The 21,545-nt window shown below is 37.6% G+C and overlaps 1 protein-coding gene across 2 annotated transcripts in view; it reads right to left on the bottom strand.

The window, feature by feature from the left end:
- Positions 1-20,134, bottom strand: part of CDK17 (cyclin dependent kinase 17) — a 76,219-nt gene extending 56,085 nt beyond the window's left edge. The window contains exon 1 of one of the 2 annotated variants that reach the window (XM_032220739.1): positions 19,886-20,134. The gene's annotated coding sequence lies outside the window, so the exon portion shown is untranslated. Of the gene's footprint in view, positions 1-19,674; positions 19,851-19,885 lie in introns of those variants that run through there. The other variant, XM_032220740.1, reaches the window with a different exon arrangement.
- Positions 20,135-21,545: the final 1,411 nt, after the last annotated feature.

The following is a 21,545-nucleotide window of genomic DNA, read 5'->3' as shown; positions in this document are numbered from 1 at the left end:
TTGGAATGACTTCCCACACACTGGTTCGTAAGGTCAGGTTCATTGGTATGGATGGGTTCATTCAAAAAATTCTACAGCTTACTAATTTGGCAGGAGCTAAACCCCATATATAACACATGACTAGGCATGACCCCTGCCAGTTGCTTTCAGTTTGTAACACTGCACAGCAGGTGTGAAAGAAGAGTGAGTTTCCAACAGTGATAATACTCAGATAGGGCAGGTTGTATGAATACACAGTTGACCACTTAAGAACTACATTAGAGGTTAAAATGGGCATGCACAATGTTTTATTTTATTTTAGTATGAAATTTTGCAAAACACCCATCTCAATTCCAAAACTGCTGATTTTTGTTTCAACACATTGTTTTTATCATTTGGTGTCATCTCACGCCTTGAGATTGAAATCCCTCTGTCTCAAGATTAAGCTGCTTCCACAGTAGTTAGAACATCCTGTTTTATGGTTAAAACTTACATTTTGAAAAAAAAGCATATTTCATGTGTTTCCAAACAAAATGTTTTTGCACATTCCTTTTTTAATCGTAGCCTCTGTGATTCACATAGATGGGTAGATGCACAATATTGAAGAAAATAGGAATGTAATTATTCTTATAGAAAATTATAGATTAGCTGTAAAATTAATTACTCCTAGTAAAATTAAGAGTAGCTATTGGTATAAGAAATGACGTCTCTCTTCTTTCACTTTTATAAATATTCATACAATAAGACGTTGATGACATGAAAACTAACTTGGATCAGAACTTTTCTTCTGCCTTCAGAAAAACTGTAAGCAATGGAATTAGGAATGGTAAAGCAATAATATCTTGGGCTGATACAGTGGGTCGTCTACCATTTGAAAGATCATGGAACTTCATGGCCAAGATGATGTGCCTTCTTACCTATTTATTCACTCTAGGAATACTGCATAAGTCTTCCAAAATATGGTCAGCATCAGAATCATGACAATATCAAAAATACAGTGAATTCAGAAAGTGACTCCCTTCACTTTGTCAATTTTGTTATGCTGCAGCCTGATTCTACAGTTGTTGAAATTCGTTTTTTGCTCATTAATCTGCACTCATACCCCATAATGACAAAATGAAAACAGAATTTTAGAAAAGTCTATAAATGTAGTAAAAAGAAAAATCTTAAATATCACATTGGCATTAGTATTCAGACCCTCCACTCAGTTCTTTGATGAAGCACCTTTGGCAGCAATTACAGCCTGAAGTCTTTTGGGGTATGATGTGACAAACATTGCATACCTAGACTAGGGAATTTTCTGCCATTCTTCCTTGCAAATCCTCTCAAGCTAGTCAGGATGCCACTACTATGCTTTAAGATTTGGGATGATATTGGGCAGATGATGAGCAGTAACTGGTTTCCTCCATAAACATTTAGAATTGAGGCTAAACAGTTCAATCTTGGTTTCCTCAGACCAGAGAATCTTGTTCCTCACAGTCTGAGAGTTCTTCAGGTGCTTTTTTGCAAACTCCAAGCGGACTTTCAAGTGTTTCGCACTGATGGGAGGCTTCCGTCTAGTCATTCTGCCATAAAGCCCAAATTGGAGGGCTGCAGTGTCTTCTGGAACTCTATCCCATCTCCACACAGGATCTCTGGGGCTTATTCAGAGTGACCATCTGGTTCTTGGTCACCTCTTGGTCACCTTTCTTATTAAGACCCTTCTCCCCCGATTGCTCAGTTTGATCAGGCAACCAGCTACAACCAGTCCTAGTTGTGCCAAACTTCTTCCATTTGAGAATTATGGAGGCCAATTCTACTTCATTATGGGCCACTGAGTGTAGATTAATGGAGAAAAAACTGAATTTCAACAACTGTAGAATCAGGCTGCAGCATAACAAAACTGACAAAAGTGAAAGTGGTCTGAATACTTTCTGAATGCACTGTATGTCAAATAGACCAAGAGTTATTAGAAGCTAATCTATAGATTTAGCATAAGCTTCTTATGCTAAAGGAAATCAATAGGCCTGGTCCCACACTTCAGTGGCAGTGACTTCAGCAGTCCTACATCTCATTTACATAAGGTAAAACAAACATATTTTAGGGGGGGAAACAATGCTTAGTTGTGAAATCTGCCCTGAAGGAGCATCTTGGAAAAGGAAAGAGTCTTAAGCACAAGAGAACAAGCCTTTCAAAGCTATCACATAGTTCATCCAAGCCACACCTAGGCAGAATTAAAGAATGGAATTTGAGTGGAAGACCAATACATGTAACATCTTGGACTGTTCCGTATAGAAAGGATCTACTAAAAAACATTCTAAAAGACTAAACTGCCCAAGAATAAGAGAACATGATGGAATTAATAATTTTAATCAAAGAAATATTCCTTTAAAAAGTACCATTTCCCTGAAAATAAGACCTCCCTGGATAATAAGCCCATACAGACTTTTGAGCGTTTGCACTAAAATAAGCCCTCCACAAAAAATAAGCCCTTCTCAAAAATATTGCAACACAGCAGCAGCCATGAGGTGACTACTCTCGCTGGCTCTTGCACCTCAAAAATAATAAGACCTCCCTGAAAATAATGACAAGCACTTATTTCAGGGGTCAAAAGAAAATAAGACCCTATAGAATGGGAATGAGAAAGCCAACTACAGTGATTTTTAGATAAATGAGGGAAAATCTTGGTTTCTACTCTCCTGATGAACAAAAGATGATCTGGAAAATTAGATCAAGGGGATCTTTCATTAATTTCTGAAGAATGGAAAGTGTAAATCAGATTCATTAATGAAATAACTAGTGATAATGGAGTAAAGGCTGCTGTAGAAAGAAACCACAGGCTGTTGGAACCAGAAATGGGAAAAGTGCCTTTATCTCTCTTTTTTCTTTTTGCCTTTGTTGGATTTGGCTGGGACAGGCCACTTTCCATAGATTAATCCTCTTCTCAGAAGTGGTTCATTGTGTAACATATTTGGGAGCTAGAATTTTCAAGAGCAGGAATTTTGAAAATGTCAGTAATGAACTATCACCTAGCACTCAGAATGGGAAACACAAAGCATTAAAGTGTGAAAAAGAGCTTCTGAGTTTAAACTTAAGAAAATGTAGAAGAGTCTAGAGTAGTGATAGCAAACCTTTTTGTCGCTGTGTGCCGAAAGCGTGCAGGTGCACACCCATAATGCAATGCGTGCATGACCCCCCCATGCTCCCCCACCGCATGTGCTTGTGACCCCCCACACACACTCCCCCCCACATGCACGTGCATCTCCTGCAAGCGGCCCACCCCTCATTTATGCATGGCAGAGACCCAAAACTAGCTGGTTTGCAGGAGGCACGCACACATGCACGGTAGAGCTGAGGGAAAAGCTTGTGTGCCTGCAGAGGGCTCTGCGTGCCAACTGTGGCACACGTGCCATAGTTTAGCCATTATGGGTCTAGAGATTCATTATCTGAGACGTATCAACAGTTTGGGGGTTTTATTCAGATGTATAATAAGGGTGTCTTAACAGTTTTGCCACATCAAGTACCTGAGAAGTTCGAATGTGCTAAGAAAGGGAGCTAAACATTTGTATTGTTCTGGAACATTACATTTCTAGAAAATGAATAACCAATCCAAGCTGAATATTCTTCCTTTATCAGAATGTAGCAGTTCTAATGTATACAACAGTAAGTACACTGGTTCCATATTAAAAATAGTTCACTTGCTGGAGGATCTTTGAATTAATCTTGCTTAAAACACTCAGTGAAATTTGTATTTGGGGAAAATAAGTTTCAGTTCAGTCAGCTATAAAAGGTTTGAGAACAAGAGGTCTTGGACATCCATAATTGTATTTTCTTGCCTACTGTGAAAACATTGTGGGAGGCTGAAGAAAACAAATAGAACAGAAAGACATAAACTAACAAAATACTGCAAGTGAGTCAGGAAACAACTTTCTTAAATGGTAAGACCAGGTGGAAAAAAGCCTGGGCAGAAGTGTTTTATGTCAATCAAATTAGCTTATGAGCAAGGGTCTCAGGAACATCTCCCTGGCATATATGCTGATTTTAATTTTAAAAAATATTTTTATTTCAGAAAAATAGAAAGATAGCTCCCTGAAAAGCAAAACACCAATGTCAAGCATAATCCTTACTTATAAGTCATTCATCCCAAAGGAATTCTTGAAAAATAAGAAAGTGTATGGTTAGAATCCAGTACTTTATTTCTCAAGTGCCACCTAACCAGAAGGCGGCAATGGTATATCTGGATGGGTTACAGACAATTAGTTTACAATAATTGCCTGAACTGCACTATATCTTTAGCTATATAAAGATGATTTTGGGAACATGTTAATAATGTTATAGGAAAAAATGGACTAATATAAAAGTTTGGCATTTCTACAGTGTAACACTGTATAAGTAAATTATTTGGGTAAATCTATTTATAGGGACCTTTAAACCTGAATGATGGCAAATTAGGCTCGACTCCTTTTTGTAGCTCCATGCTCCAGATTTGTACTCTTCTTTGTATTTCCAGGATTCAACATAGGGATACATACAACTGAAGAACCTTACATTATATTTTATGTGTTTATTTCCCTCATAATTACTGGGTTTATTTTCCAGCATCATCTTGAAGGCAAATTTTAAGTTATAGGTAGAATTAGCACAACCAAACCTATCTGCGAAAAGATAAGATCCAGCCACAACTTGAGGAAAAGGAAACTGCACCTTCCCTGGCACAGATCCCATCTGTAGGCATTACCCCAAATTATGGACACATTTGGAGACTGCAAGGATTCACTGTAGAAATCTACTCAGTTCTGTCCCTAAAGGTCAGCAGTTCCTGTGTAAAGTATTACAGCTGCAACAGCATCTTCAGGTCAAAATCTTTCCACCTAGCTGGGAAATAACAGTTGCCTCTTAACAGAGAAACTAAAAATAATCACTGCACTTTTCCAAAAGCATTCTAAGAATACTTATATACATTATGCATTTTCAGTTGTTGAGATTCAAAAGATTATCTGCCAAATATAATGTGGGAGAGAAGATTCTTTAAATAATAATAATTTTAGATTTGATGATTTGCCAGCAACTGTTCAAATTTATAATAGGGATCAAAGTGCTCAAAGTATTCTCAGACCAACAGAGGTCTCAGAAAGGAGAGTCTGCATACAGCAAGGAAGGAGTAGTTGTGGGAGAAGTGGAGGTTGATATGATAAATAAAAAATATGTCTTTATATAACATTTAAACAATAGAGGTAAGTTGAATAAGAGAAGGAGCATCAAATAAGAGAATTATAGCTGAACATGCATTCCACTCTGATTGCTTTCCTATCTGAAAGTGAAGAAATGCAAACAGCTCTCAATCAGGCCAGTAAACCAGCATATTAAGTGATCATTAAAATGCATAAGTCAGCTAAATCCAGATTATATTTAAAGTGGAAACAGATGGTATAAAAAGCGCATTTGAAATTATATTATGTTAAGTCTACTTAATACACAAATAATGGCTAATAGTCACTAGATGAAACAGATAGTAAAGATTACCTGAATGTTTACAGATGTATAAAATTATTCAGTTTTACATTTCTGATTTTCAAATTGGCCTAATATTTTTCCCTCATTTATCTAAAATGCCTGCACGAATTCTACTTTGCAAGTATACAAAGAAATCATATTTCTTATTTAGCAGCCATTCAATTTTATTTCAAGTTAGAAATATAGCTTTCAAAACAGAGTTTAATAAATATTTAGCAAATACTTCTTTAAATATATTTACATGCTACTCTTGTTCAGCTCCTGACAAAAGCCTGGTACTTAGAAACAACTAAGACAAAGGATTCTTTATTCATCATGTAAAACATTATTTCAAAAGCCACCAAGCAGAGTGCTGACTGCAGACAGCATTAATGAGGAGATAATGCTGACAAGAGATGCAAGTTCTTCAGGGGATTGGCTTTCTTTTCAATTATTGCCAGAAGATTCTGTTAAATGAACAGTGAAAATACTGAATCAAATATTTATGGTTTACACAGCATAAATCATATGCTCATAGTCCCAACATGAATTTATAACAAGCTCAATGAACATTATGCAAGAATGGAAAAAATATCACAGGGACAATTCATCTCATAATATATTGCTTGTATATATGATTAAAATCACAATTATTCTACATATGTTCCATTCTGTGTCATTCATATTTTGATTCAGCTATCACATTCGGCCATATTATGGATTGTTTGCTTTTGACTGATTGTAATAGATGAACCCAACTATCATGGCTTGCAAACCATGTTTTATGGCAGAAATGAGCAACCCATGACGTACATATATATATCCAATAGAACATTAAGACTATGCCAAAATGTATTGACAAATGAGCCTAATTTTAATGGTCCAATTTCAGGCCATTTATCAGGAACTGGGTAATTTAAAAGTGGGGGTGGGGTTTCCCTTCTAAAGGGCTCTCATTTCATACCATCTGACACTTAAAAGTTTAAATCTTTAAAAAAATTAAACATGAGTGAATGGCTACCACTGGCCTACTAGTTCATGAACTGTGATCTGACATTTGTAGTTGCTCACATCAGATTTATAATTTAATATATAGTGTAAGTTCAACCAGTAGTAATTTATTAAATAAGTGATACTTTGTATACTTTTCATGTATCCCTTACAAATTACAGTTTAATGTATGTTTAACAGCCAGATTGTTTTAATTTTTAAACAAAGGCATGCATGAACTCTCTTTCAACAAACCGATCTTCCTACTATTGCAAGAATCATCTACTACCTACTTAAAATTCATAAGCTGGTTGACTCAAATCAAAGGACTTATATTGGCATGACAGATCCGCAAAATGACATTGGCAACAACTTATACCAAATAAGATGAAACATTAAACTATTTGTGATTTTCAACTTTTTTTAAATATGCATTAAAGAGGATGTTATTCAGTTGTTACAACTTGTAGCAACATGCATTTTTAAATGCCCAATCAGTACTACAGAGTTCTTCAGAATATGTGATCCAAGTGGTGGTTTTGAAGACATGCGACACACAAAACATTGCCATTGTACAAGAACAAGATCTGAACAAGAAGAATTTCTTTTACAAAATACTAATACATGTTTTCTTCTGTTCAATCATGTTCACTTCTTCAAGACTGTGTGGACCAATCACTGCAGTTTTCTTGGCAAGGTTTTTCAAAAGTGGCTTGTCTTTGCTTCCTTCCTAGGGCTAAGATAGAGGGACAGGCCAAGGTTACCCAGATCGCTTTGTGACTAAGGCAGGACTAGAACCCACAGCCTCCCAATTTCTAGCTCTATGCCTTAACCATTACTGTGCCATAAATTTCAAAATGAACGTAACAGAATTCTCTTAACAAGGCATAGTTTTAATTCTTGATTTGTTAATTATTTCTACACTAACTTTCGCCATAAACATGCTATACATTAACAACTACAGGGATCCTTTTCTTCACTTGTAGAAATTTAAAGGTGAATTATTTGTTTAATGAATGGGGCAAACAAAAAGAGAGGACTGTATCTGTGGTTTAATTTAAGGTAATCCTTTCTAAAGTCTATATGCAACTTTGCTCTTTAATAAACTTTCATATCATTTTGCAGATTTAAATACTAACAGAAACAGCTCATTATCTACCATAAAGTTGAGATAACCATTTTAAACACAAATAAATCATATTTCCATTTAATGTACTCTACTCACATTGAATGAACTTTCCTTACACAGTAGTGGTGAGGAAACCACTGACACTCCTTCTTTAATAAATTTAGCATGGCACATGCCTGTATTTCCCTGAAAATAAGACAGGGTCTTATATTCATTTTTGCTAGCAATAGGGCTTATTTTCTGGTTAGGTCTTATTTTTAGGGAAATATGATCTAAATGCATCCGTCTTGCTGACAATCTTAACTGGGGCTTATTTTGGAGCAGGGCTTATATTACAAGCATCCTGAAAAATCACACTAGGGCTTATTTTCCAGTTAGGTTTTATTTTTGGGGAAACAGGGCAAACAATTAGATCAGGGGTCCCTACTCCCTGGGCCATGGGTCACTATTGGGCTGTGGCCTATTTGGGACTGAGCCCTGCAAGCAGTGGGCCTTCGCGTACAAGTGCAGCTCAACTTGTGCTAGTGGTGGGCAGGTATGCATGCACACATGCGTGCAGCTCAACTTGTGTAAGATGAGCTTCATCCACATGTGTGCCAGTCCGCCACTCTCCAGTTCCCCTCCCCCCCTACTGGGCCATAATTTCTAACCCTGCTGCTCCCACTTGCATTTTTAAGAAGGCATAATCTTGCTGTACCTGTTGTGTATGGCAGCTTCCTGATTCCACTAGGGGGCGCCATATTCAGTTCTGATTGGTTCCTGCTTGACAGCCGGCATATATAAAGACCTGTCAAGCAGGGTCTTAGTGTTGTCATTATCTGAGACACGTGCATAGTGAAATGCCACTTTGGCAACCTGTTAGCAATAAACTGTTAGCATTAAGAGATCTGACTTGCCTCAGTCCTTCCTTCCACCCGAGTTCTCCCAGATAGAACATTGGTGACGAGGATGAGATTTCAGAACTGAGGACGAAGCCCAGAAAAGAGCTGATTAAGTCCCTGCCTCAGAGCACAGTCACTGAGAGCTGATAAACCTTGCTGAGGAAAAATTAGTCACTACGAGCTGATTACCTTCATGAGGGAGACAATCGAAGAAAGGGGGAAACAACCATGACAAAAGAAGGAAAATGGTTTTTTTTCTTTTTCTTCTTCTTTTCTCCTGAATTAGAAAAGGGCAGCTGTTAGATAGGCATGGTCTCTATGAACACGCTCGCTGAATTTAATGCCGCCTCAGAAACCTGGGACTCTTATATTAACCGTTTTGAGTGTTTCTTAGAAGCAAACAAGTACCCTGATCTGTCAGAAAGTAGGAAAAGGGCATGCTTTTTAAACCTGTGTGGAAGGGAAATGTTTAACATTGCGGGTACTCTAGTGGCACTGCAATATATTCACACAGCGTCATGACAGGTTTTGATGACAAAATTAAAACACCATTATGCGCCTACGCCGTCCCGTGTGACCCGTCGTCATGCGCTCCACAGAAGGAACAAACATGAAGGGGAGTCGATCAATGACTATGTAGCGGCTTTAAGATACCAATACCAATCTTTCCTCATGGCCCACAATACTACTGCTCTTATACCATCACCAGCTATAAGTGAAAATGCCGTAGAAGTGTTGGAAAAGATGAACCCTAACCTTTTTCCCGATCACTAGCCAGACTTCCTTGCAGCCATTTTACTCCCAATGTTTGCCCTTTCTATTATGCTTTCCTTTCCTGAGTCTTTTTTCTACCCTTCATTCTTCTCCTTCCTAATTTTGACCCCAATGGGTACTAAGGGAGAGGCGAAGAAAACTCCACCATTTTATTTGGTGAAAAGAGGATCATATTAACATTGTTCTGCATTAAGGGCACTCTGAAATGGTCAGAAGTCCACTATTTAGGGAAGGAAAGGGTATCCAATAAGATGATGATTAGGGATTTATAATGTATATTATAACTTACAGTATTATAATGTATAATATATTTTGGCTCATATCTTTCTTTACCTGTAGATTCATAGTCCAGATTTTTGTACTGTCGTATCTTAAAAACCAGGGGTGTTATATCTGGCTCTTGTTGCTTATATGCCATTTTTTTATATTTGTCATCACTTTCAACCACTTGCCCACCCCCATTTCCAAGCAAGAGACCTGGTTGCCTAGCAGCTAGTCACTTGCTGAGCAGGACTTAGCTAGCTGCATTATCATGGAGGGTCTGCTTCCTCCTTTCTGAGGTATTTTTGTCCTGAGGTATTTATTCTTCCCATACATTTCTGTTTCACTTTATTTTAATTTGGGAAGTGCCCACATGGAACATGGGAGGAGGACAGACAGCATCCTGATGTAAACCCCATTTATTCCTGCCAGAGTGCCTAGACTAGCAGATGTTTTCCTTGCTGACTACTGATATACTAAAACAGAAGAAGACATATGTAACATAACTACACATCAGGAAAACATGGTTTGATAGCAATTTGGAAGCAAGAACAACAGAAAGGTGATAGAGATCAGTAACGAGTACAGGAAAGTTTTATGATTAAAAGTGCCTTCAAGATGTCAAAAATGACGAATGTATTTTCAATATGCTTTTTGTTTACAAAAGTGACTTTACAAGATATTGTCTTATTCCAAATCCATTACATGGCATTTCCCCCTCCAAATTCATTTTTTAAATTCAATCCATATTAAAGCTTGGGACACACACAAGCACTGTACCTAATTTCAAAAATTCTCCGTATCATTTCTACAGTCTTGCTAGCTAGTACAACCTGGTCAGAGGTAGCTTGCTGCCGGTTCGGCCTGCTTTGGCCAAACCGGTAGTGGAATTCAGGCCTGGGTCCCAGAATCGGCAGCGACCCAGGCCTGACATGCCCCCGAACCGGTTCCCTTGCTGCCGCTTGAGCACTGCCATTTTGAATTTTAGTGACTGTGCATGCGTAGTTCACTGTAAATTGTTCTGCGCATGCGCGTAGAACAATTCACATTGAATAGTGCACACGTGTGTGGTGCACATCTGGCACGCGGATTGCAAATCAGCATTAACATTGGCAGCAACCCACTGATGAACCTGGTATGAATATCAGATCCAATGTACACTACTGTGAAGATTTCAGAGATTTCTAACACCATAAATATCTGCTTTTCTTTCTTTCAAACAAAGAAAAGCCAGTATACTACTGCAAAAAAGTATTCCTATACAAAGCCTATTGAGATAACAGAGAAAGCACAGCAAGACTGTTCTGCCATGTTCTTTTGTTCTTTTTTCTTTGTTTCCTGCTTTAGTTCACACAGTTAATAACTAAAGTATATAAGAGAATAAAAGATTATCAAACGATAAGGGCAGGAGAAAAGGGAGGTCCTGCTATGCTCATCTGACACATTGCTTTGAAGAAAGATATCCTTACCGCATTCCTTCCATCTCTATTCATTCCTTCCCCTAGAGGAAAATGATTAGATATACCTCAATTTTAAAGGAGCAGATTACTTGGTATCGCAACACATCCTTTTACCTTAACATATAACTCAAGTGATCTCAGCAGTCTGAGTGCAATCTAGAAATTGCCTGGTTATATATGATGGCTATGAAGCTAAAACATATGTTGCTTTTTCACTAATGAAAACTACGGTATGTTTGTCCATTCCAAAAGGCTAGTATGCTCAACTGTTGGCAGAGCAATTGAATACATACATAAATACATACATATAACAAATAAACTATAAATAAATGTTTGTGTGTATGTTCACTTAATAAATCACTACTGATGAGGATTTAAGACTTAACATAAAAATGCTATGCTATAAATCATGATACAAATTACAATAACTGGGTTTTTATTATATAGTTAACCAAAACAAAACAAGTAGCATTATGGCTTAGTGCAATGTGTGGACCTAGTTTAAGCTATGTTACCCATACTAGGCAGAACTACTAAATGTAGGCTCCAAGTATCCTTACGACTTTTAGAAAATAGAAATAGGTTACACTGTTCTATAACTCTTCATCATCATCCAATGGTCATTCAGATATTTTCAATCCTTTGCCCATTAGGAGTTGGTCCAAATCACTTTTCTACTGGCTATCAAGTCCAGAGTGGTTTAAAGCTGGATATTTGAATATGACTTGTTTCAGATTCAACTTGTATACTTCCATCAACATCATTTTGTTTATCTACGTGCTCTAATATGCCTGTGGAGAACAAGAGATGGCACACTTGCCCATGTCCTCATGGGTGTGGTAGCCTCAGGAAAGTTGCCTTGCCAGCTGTTACTTTTTCTTTGCACCTTTTATTCAGAGATTTCTGACCATATTTATTTACCAATATGCTGATGAATAGCTAAATAAACAATGACCTTACAATTTGGGCAGAATGAGAAGCAACATTCTTCAGATCTACAAAGGACAAATAAAAAGGTAGGATTGAGAATGAAATGTAAAGAAATGAGAAAGGGATGCTGCATGGCAATTACATACATAAATACAAGATAAAAGAAAGAATAGATTGCTAAAAGAATAAAAATCCTTCAGAAAAATAAAATTATATGAATGAAGGTTGTGGGAAGGTATTAAAGCAATACAGTACAAGCCAACATGCCAAATCCCTAGAGGGTTTGGACCCTGCTTAACTGGACAAACAGCTTCTTCTATATGAAGTGTGGCCTTGGATGTCTTTTTTGGAGGAAAATGCTTAGTGTGTGCTGTTCTCAGAAGATGTCAACAAGCATACCATTACAGAGGTAAGAGTAATAGGCAGAAGGAATTGCCTTGAAGAAAAAGAGGAAGAGCTGCTATCAAGACAATGGTCAGCTAAAGGAAATCTTGAGGTTGGGGCAAAACTGTAATCTGAGTAAGCGCCTCAGGCAAGACCGTCCTTAGTTCTCACAAAGATAAAGGGAGAGAGGAGAGAAAGCGCAGCCAGACTTGCAAGATTGTTTCTGCAATGTTATATCAAAAGTATTACTAGCATTCACAATTCTGGTTTCCTAGTTTGGCTTTGGTTAATGAGTGGTGGTAATGCCAACACCAAAAGTAACCTTTGGTGGTAATGCCAACATCAAGAAATTCCTTTCCTCCGTTTGGTTTGTCTGTGTTCTAAGAAAATTTTAAACTTGCTTTTCTATGTTAGATTTTCTCCCATAATGACTATTTCAATTGTATATATTGGACTTTTAAATATTGATGCCATGTTTCTATCCTTTTTGTTTTTAACTTTATTAATTATGGTTGTATAATATTACTAGCTTTATATTTGCTACATTTTATTGGGAGTTGTGTTGTAAATCACTGGGAGTCAGACTTTGTTAGGAGCAATGAGCAATGATAAATCCTTTTAATACACCTTATTTAAAATGAATCTGCCCATCCTGTCAGGCTTGATCTAGACGAAATGCTTAGGATTCTGCCTGCATGGTAAGTAAGAGTTGTAGGGGCCAGCAGTCAGAATTTCTCCATGGTGGCTCCAAAATCTTAAAATATACTGTACAAAGCAGTTCTAGGTACTTAGAAGAGCACTCTGAACATTTGTTTTTTAACGGGCCTGTGACATTGATGCCTAGCTGAATATTCCTATTAGGTTGTGCTAAGGAACTGTTTATGTTGGAGACACAGATTTTTTCCATGAAATTCTATACACTCCCAGAAGATATTAGTCTAATTATAAGAGCCAAGGTGGCGCAGTGGTTAAATGCAGCACTGCAGGCTACTGCTAGATCAGCAGTTCAGCGGTTCAAATCTCACCGGCTCAGGGTTGACTCAGCCTTCCATCCTTCCGAGGTGGGTAAAATGAGGACCCAGATTGTTGGGGGCAATATGCTGACTCTCTGTAAACCGCTTAGAGAGGCCTGAAAGGCCTATGAAGCGGTATATAAGTCTACTGCTATATTCCTCTATTTTCCCTTACCTGACAAGCCTCAGGAAAGAGACACAGAGAGAATGGGAAAAACCCTTATTTCTATGACATCACTATATGGCCTTCTGCAGTCCTTTAGAATACCAGGAGACTAAGTTTAAATTCCCAGCCTCCAAGAAGGATCTTTGCCCTATTTTAATGTTGTGCAAAATATGAGCAAGACTAGTTGTAAGACTGGTGAGAACAGCAGAATGGTTTGAGGTTTCCAATTGAAAATGCAATGTGCTATTTTATCACATTATTATACATCAAAATGATAGAGATTCCAAAAGGAGGTAGAAAGAACAAAAGAAAGACCTACCTCAAACATCTGGAAGGCTAGAAAACAAGCTCTGTAACAGAGCAGTAAACTTTACGTCTTGATCCACCTTGTTGAACTCTGAAATAAATTATACATTCCTGCTGACTCATAGGAGGAGGTGAATCTCATTAACTTCACACACAGTAAAAAAAGGTGGTAAAATGCCATAGCTCTTTTCCACAGAGTAGATTTAGACAAGGTAAAGGCCCAAGCATAATGAATAAAATACATAGTTTATATTTCAAACTAGTCGAGAAAATAAAAAAGTTTAAAACTGTATGATTTACACTGATGAGATTTTGTAGTAGACTCTGAGAATGGCTGAAACAAGACTAAATGAACAATGCCATGAGCACATCAACACTTTGGAAAAACAATAGATAATGAAAGAAAAAACAAAAGTGGACCAAGGCCCATGGTTTAAATCCTTGTTTAGCTATAAACCTCAGTAAAACAGGGGGTTGCTGCCGGGTGTGGGTGGGTGGGTGTCAAACATGTCAAAATGCTGAACACAACCAGGTGATTGAAGCCCTGCCCTTTTTTACAAGCATGTAATGCAACAATACACATTATAAAGAAGGACAGCTACTACTGCCCATTTGTGCTTACCATCTTTAGATCACTGATGCCCCTCCTAACAACTCCTGGAGGAGGCAATCACTTGCACAAGGCAAAACTGAGAAACTAAAAAAGGGAGAAGCACCATGAATGTCATAACATCTGCCACTCTATTAGACTGATTATTTTAAAAATAAATATTTGAGAATGACTAATATTTCTCAAGATAAGAGATTCTTGCATTAGATTTTGATCATTTTAATTTAGATACAGTATATCATCATCCTTATCTGCACAAGAATAGCCCATAATGAACCCTGCAACATAATTTCAAATGGTAGATTGCACCAGACCAGCTAGAATACTGAGCAAGAAAAGGAGCAATGTATTACAAAAACTGTAAGAAAAAGGAGATAAGCAAAAGATAACAGAAAGTTAAAATAAAAAGAGAAAGGGATTCAGAAGGATGGCCTTCATTCTGCTTCACGCAAGCATTTATATGTGGGGAAATTGGTCAACAAACAAACTGGACTCTCACAGCTTAATTTAGAATTTGCAAAGTGGTTGTCTGATTTTTTAAAATGAGATTTAACTGTAGTATTCTATAACTATGCTACCACTAAACATATGGATTCAGCCAAATGTCAGTAATAGAGATAAGTTGTTCAAAAATGTTGGTATTCTTGCCTTTTGCAGCATTCATCAGGACTTGCAGGGAACAAATTTGTCATCACAGTAAACCATAATATGAGGGTAACATTTGAAAACTCTATCTAGATCAGAATAAGGTTCAACAATTGATAGCAGGATACAGGCAGATAAAAGTAAAGGTAAAGGTTCACCTCACATATATGTGCTAGCCATTCCCGACTCTAGGGAGAGGTGTACATCTCCATTTCAAAGCCAAAAAGCCAGCACTGTCCGAAGATGTCTCTGTGGTCATGTGACTGGCATGACTAAATGCCAAAGGTGCACAGAACGCTGTTACCTTCCCATCAAAGGTGGTTTCCATTTTTCTACTTGCATTTTTACGTGCAGTAACAGGCACACAAAAACGAGAGTAGCATGCAGCTTGTTTCTTTATCTTAATGAATTGAAGAATATTTTGTGTGATGAGGCTTACTAATCAAAATGCAGTCTATGGGATTACAATTGTTTAAATATTGACAACTCCATTAAGAGAAGAGCAAATATTCAAAGAAAAAGAAATAATTTTCATATAAGAAATTAGAAAAAGAAGTGTATTACTTCTAATTATTTTGCGGTACCATTTAGAACAATAACTATTATTGTGCTATGGTAAGTTGATTAGCAACTTTACTGTATCTCCTAATACTTATTATATGAAAATATTACAAAAATACATCAAAATAAACAACATGATATAAACTTAAAGTACTAAGTAAAATGTATCAATAATACATAAATGAGGAAAAATAAGTGAAGAAAAATGTTTGAAAGCACAATATTTTATAAAGGAATATTTTGGGCGTGTCTAGATTAACAAAACTTGTGCTGCCAAAGAGAATTTAAAGGAAATGACAGAAGACTTTTTATTTAGAGTCTGAAAACCTGGCCAGGACAAAGCAAATATAAGTTATCATGTGAAATGTTTCTTAAAGAAATTAAAAACCACTAATGAAATCAAATTTTTATCTGTCACTTTTGTTTATAAGCAAAACAACACATGACATCATAAACAACCCTCTACAAAAGAAATTCAATAAAATGAAGAAAAGAACAAAATTACCATAAATATCAAACTTAAAGGTAACCATAACTTTGTGTCATTCCTAAAGCAATCTGTATTCCAGTATTACTTTTTATATTTCAAGTTGATTAAATAAACATGTTGTTCATTTAAAATCTTTAAAAATGATTCATGGGTTTAGAACTGAATTCAGCATATTAAAAACATGTTTTTATTTATCCACAAGATTTCTTATTGCCAATTAAAAGTTGTGTTCAAATATCACACTAAAACAGGTCACTGTATAATAATGGAAATAATTTGTTTTACATTACGAAGCATTTGAGAGACGGAGGAATATTCTATCAAGATGAATACAATTTTTAAAAAAAGAATTTGGTTTCATGCAGATGTTCAATTGTACTGAGTATTAGACCAAAAAAAAGTTTCACTCATATAGAATCTATAACACGGATCTTGTAACTTGCATTTATATGAAACAATCTGAACTGTTTTGAATTCTAGCTTACAACAACCTACACTGCTTCAATCTCTTGCAATAGACAGCCTTGTAAACAATTTTATCCACAAAACCAGCCTTGGATGGATGACCCAAGACAGATATTGGATGTAGTTTAGATATCATTGTTATCTATGGTGCAATTCTTCGCAACATAACACCAATTACTACAGCCTTCTAAGATATTTGGCTGAGACCTAGATCTGGAAACACTACAAAGCAATGCTCTCATTTTGCTGAAGGCAATATTCAGGTTTATGACCATTGGCATATGGCTTCACAAGGCCATAGTATCCTCTACACATTTTAGTTTCTGTTTCAAGGATCCTCAACTTTGAGGAGAGAGGGAGGAAATTGGGCACATTTAGACTATTGAAAGCATGTCATTAAAAATAAGAAATGGAAATGTGGTAGATTACAAAGCCAAGTGCATAATCATATCAAAAATGCTTTGGATGCCTGTACAAGACTAGGAGGCATTCTTGTAAAATGTAAATGCAATAAGTGCTGTAACTGGAAATGATCTAAAAAAAAGTGCACTGCCAAGATAAAAAGCACCCAACGATGCTGGATCAGTTTGTCTTTGGGCAAAATAAGATTATCACTGCAGTCATTTTGGGAAAGTATCCATATATTACCTCACAATTCCAAATGTTTCCAACAACCCCCCAAAAAGGTGCAAGAATCTAACATCTAGTTAGGTTAGTCATGAAAGTCATCCTAAGAGAAAAAAGGAACTCATCTGGGAGAAGCAGCTGCCAAAAGGGAATGAGGCAAATAGATTCTGCTGCTCCTTAAGAGACCACAAAGGGAAAAGGGAAAAAGATGAAAATGAGAAAGGAAACAGGATAATCAGATGCAGACAAAAATGGGAGTTTCCGTAAGGTAGGAGAGCTCTAGAAAAAATAATGCAATACTGTAGCTTATGATAAATGAAATAAAGTAGAATTAAGCAGGCAAAACTAGTCAATGAAATGAAATATGACCCAATGAATATGAGTTCATATATTTTCTTTAGCAACCTGATCCTGCAAGTCTGAATCAACTTACTTGGGAATAAGCCTTACTTTAAGTGGATGTGTATAAATTACCCTGTGAATTAATCATCCACAACACTAACAGTGAAGTATTCAAAACATTTTTACTGGGGAATAAGCTTATCTGAATAAAGAGGGATCTACTTTCAAGCAAATAGGCATAGGATGGAAATGAGCTAACCATTAGACCATACTTTTTACTTACATTAGTCCTAAACAAATATGGGACTTCACTAGTAAACATTGACTATTAATCACTTTTCATTTTTTTAAAAGTACCGTGTATGCTTTTTTTGTGTAGTTTGGGAATCTTATCCTCCACTCCTCATCACTGTCTTCTTTTCAAGAAAACAAATTGGGAGCTTTTTAGAGCTTTAGACCAGTTAGTGCAAAATCTTTTTGCACCTTTAATGTTGTGGTAAATTGAAGAAAAAATGGCAAGGGGCCAGTACACTGCAACAAATAATACATGGCAGTTTTGGAAAGATAAATTCAGATCAGTGACAAAGTTTAAGCATAAAGCTTATAGTACTCAATGCTTTCACTTTATGCAAAATAAATAAGGGTTGTAAAGAGGGTGCAGTTACAGCCAGTCACAGCTTTCTAACATACATTGTTACTTCCACTAGCCAGTCATTATTTCTTAACCCAACCTCCCTCCATATGGTAATTGTTGGGAGAAAGAAATAACAGGCAACACCCATCTTTACCACCTTGAGCTCCCAAAGAAAGGGCACAATGTATATTGTAATAAGAAATAATAAACAGTTTGTCTACTTTCACAATGCCCTTTACAATTTTTTCTAAGCTAAAAGCATATGACCTATTTGAAATAACATATAGAACTATTTTTAAAAGGTAGAAGTACTGAAGAATAAACTTTGAACTTGAGTGATAATTCAGAGATTTGATGTCCTCCCTTAGTTAACAATGATTTTTCAAATCATTTAATATTCACTACAAACTGTGCACATCCAAATGTGTACTTTTACCCATATACACTTGCACCATGTAACAATAATAAGGGTAAAAGAAGTCCAAATAGAATCATTTGGCTACATCTTCTGTCTTGTCTCTTCCTTATGGCCCACTGAACACTGGCAAATAGGAGCTGTTGTAAACAACATGCCAAATGTCTTTTAAGCTACTTGAATAGTCTTTGCAAGAAGAATAAGGCTAGCCAGGGAGCAAAAAGAAGCTAATACATTTCTGAAAACACCACACTATATTGCTTTGCACAAAATTGTAAATGGTGATTCATACCAAGTAGGCGGCTCTCCCAGAATAAGCTATTTTGTTTATGCAGAATTTGTGATAATACCAATTCTAAAAAGGAAGGGGTTCAGGGTCAGTGCACGTCTTATATCCTGTCATTTTAAGACTGCTTTAGGAAGAGAGGGGAAAGGTGCAGTGAGAAGATATAGCTAAAGCACTCTCAAAATGGCTTGTTGAAGTAAATCGAAATATAAATGTATAGATATTTTAAACCTGGTGTTGCCAAAGTATGAGATTCAGGGAAATTGTCAGGAGAAAAAAATTGTTATCATCCTCTGAGAATAATAACACAAAGCAGATCTAAGAGGAACCAGACCTAAACAGTATGCACATTTCAAATCTTATTAAACATCAACATCAGATAGTGTTCGACGATGAACAAAACGATCTGTATGTGTGTGAGAGAAAGAGGGAGGAGGGAGGGAGAGAACAATATTTAATATGCTGTTCCTGCTTTCACCCCTGCACAGCTTTGCAGAATTGACACTTAGCTGAAAAGCCATTTACCAACAAACTGAATGCTCTCGGTGAACCGAAAGCAGGAATAGTTCAAATCAGGGCAATCAATTCTTTACTATTAAGCCCCTCTTCCCTTCCTCCCATCCAGGAAGAAGCATTGAAAACAGAAGCGAAATATTGTAAAGCCAAATGCCTTCTCACCACGTCCTATCCCTCATGCGCAATTACCATCCGGTCCGGACTATCCTCTCCCGTGCACCCCAAGGGAAGGATAGTGGGAGACAAACAAAGTCGAAGGTCTAAGGCTCTTTTTTTGTTACGGTGCTATCATATTGGGTTTCAGCAGAGCCTAATTTTTAAACAGCCCATCCACTCACACGTGCCAAAAGAGTAGACCCTCCACGGACGTCGTCCTTCCGCCTCTCCAATTTCTCCCAAGCACATCTCCAGCCACCGGAGACCGCTGAAAACCCACCCCACCGCTTTGCTGCCTCTCGGGGCTGAAAGGAAGCCGCGCCGTCGCCCTCTCGCCTCGGGCCAGGCCCCTGACCTGCGCGCACGGCAGACAATGAGCAGCCCTGAACTCACCAGCAGCAGGAGCCGCGCCGAATCTCTGCCGCGCCGGGGCGGTCCTCGTCCTGCCTTAGCCTTCCGAGCTCCTGGCTGGCACCTCCTGGCTGGCACCGCTGCACCGCCACCGCCCCCTCGTCTTCCGCAGGCGAGCCCTCGCCAGCTAATGCCGCCGCCCCAAGCACGCTTCCTGTTCTTCCCGGCTCTTTCCCGGCTCTTAGAGTCACTTTATACCCCTCGCCACAACATGGCTGCTCCCCCCCCCTCCCGCCCGCCCGTCAACTAGACCGGGAATCGCGCCGTTCGGCCTTTGCTGTTGCGGCGTTACTTCCTTTGCTCGGCCACGGTACGACTCCGGATGCTGCTGACGACTCCGCCGCCCTGCGCGTAGTTGCCAAATAAGAACGACTGAGCGGCCGCCCAGGAGCACCAGATCCCTGCGAAGCAGCCGCAGCGCAGACCCGAGCCAGTGCGACAGCTAGCGGCTGACGAGTGATTTGCTGCCTCTGCTACTGCCGATATGGGACTAGGTTGGAAAGGGAGCCCACGGCCTTCCCCGACTGCAATTTAAAGTTGTAGTAGTCTTTCTTTAGAACCCTTAACCTCGCTGAAGGAAATCCGGGCCCGGATTAGATACTTAACACTTTACCACTACGATATTTTATCTACATATTCCTGCCAATGCTGTCTATTTGCCCGGAACAACCCCCGTATTATACCTGTTTCTAATTCGAAGAGCATTTCTGTTTTGTTTCTTTTATACATTTTCCGTTCTGTATCCTACCTATAAATTAAAGGTTGCTGAAGGTGTTTGAATAGGAACTATTAATATCAACAGAGATATGGACATTTATTTTTATATATCACATAGCCCCACTCAAAAATATGACTGAATATTTTTGAGTAAAATTTTTGAGGCTGAAATCTTAGCTTAGAGGTTATGTTTTGTGATTGCTTCTGATGAAAATAAAAATCAAGTTACAGGGTCTCATGGTCTCTTGATCTTTCTACATGGCTTCAAATAGACCCTTCTGAGGTTTTATTCTTGTATTTAAACATTTTTTCTATTAGCCCTGATTTTGTATATCTTCACTTTTTAAATTTATTTTTCCTTTCTTTTCTTTCTTATTTCCTTTAATGAGAATCATAAGATTCAAACAACTGAATACAAGTTTTACTTCCAAGTCCCAGCCTTCTCTTCAGCCGGTATGTTAAGGCTTCAACTAATTCATTTTTAAAACTTACTTTAAATGCAATCATTCAAATATTTGCAGTGCAATCAAGGACACCAGTTTAATTGATAGAAGTTGGAAACCTATATTTTCTGCTGCAGATTTTATATACTGTAAACTTCTTATTTTATTGGCTAAAATTCAATACTCAACACAGTGCCTTTCAATAAAATATTTCCCAAAGTGTTTAGAAGAGGTAATTTAAGCTTGCATAGCAACAGTTCTTAACCTAATGAAAAGGGATTTCTGGTGTTGATTTCAAGTCTATGCAGTTAAGCTTGGAGACTAGCAGGTCAGGTGGGTACTAAATGGTTCCTCAGAGGATGATATAAATTCAAAGTATTAAGTAAAATGTATCAAAGTAAAATGTAAAATATAATGCTTATAGTGTAGAACATGCCTGACTCAATCTGGTGTGAATTATGAGTAAATTATGTCCCTGATAA

This window comes from Thamnophis elegans, chromosome 7 (assembly GCF_009769535.1).
Source record: "Thamnophis elegans isolate rThaEle1 chromosome 7, rThaEle1.pri, whole genome shotgun sequence".
NCBI classification, from domain to species: domain Eukaryota; kingdom Metazoa; phylum Chordata; class Lepidosauria; order Squamata; family Colubridae; genus Thamnophis; species Thamnophis elegans.
This window is presented reverse-complemented; position numbering and strand designations above follow the sequence as displayed.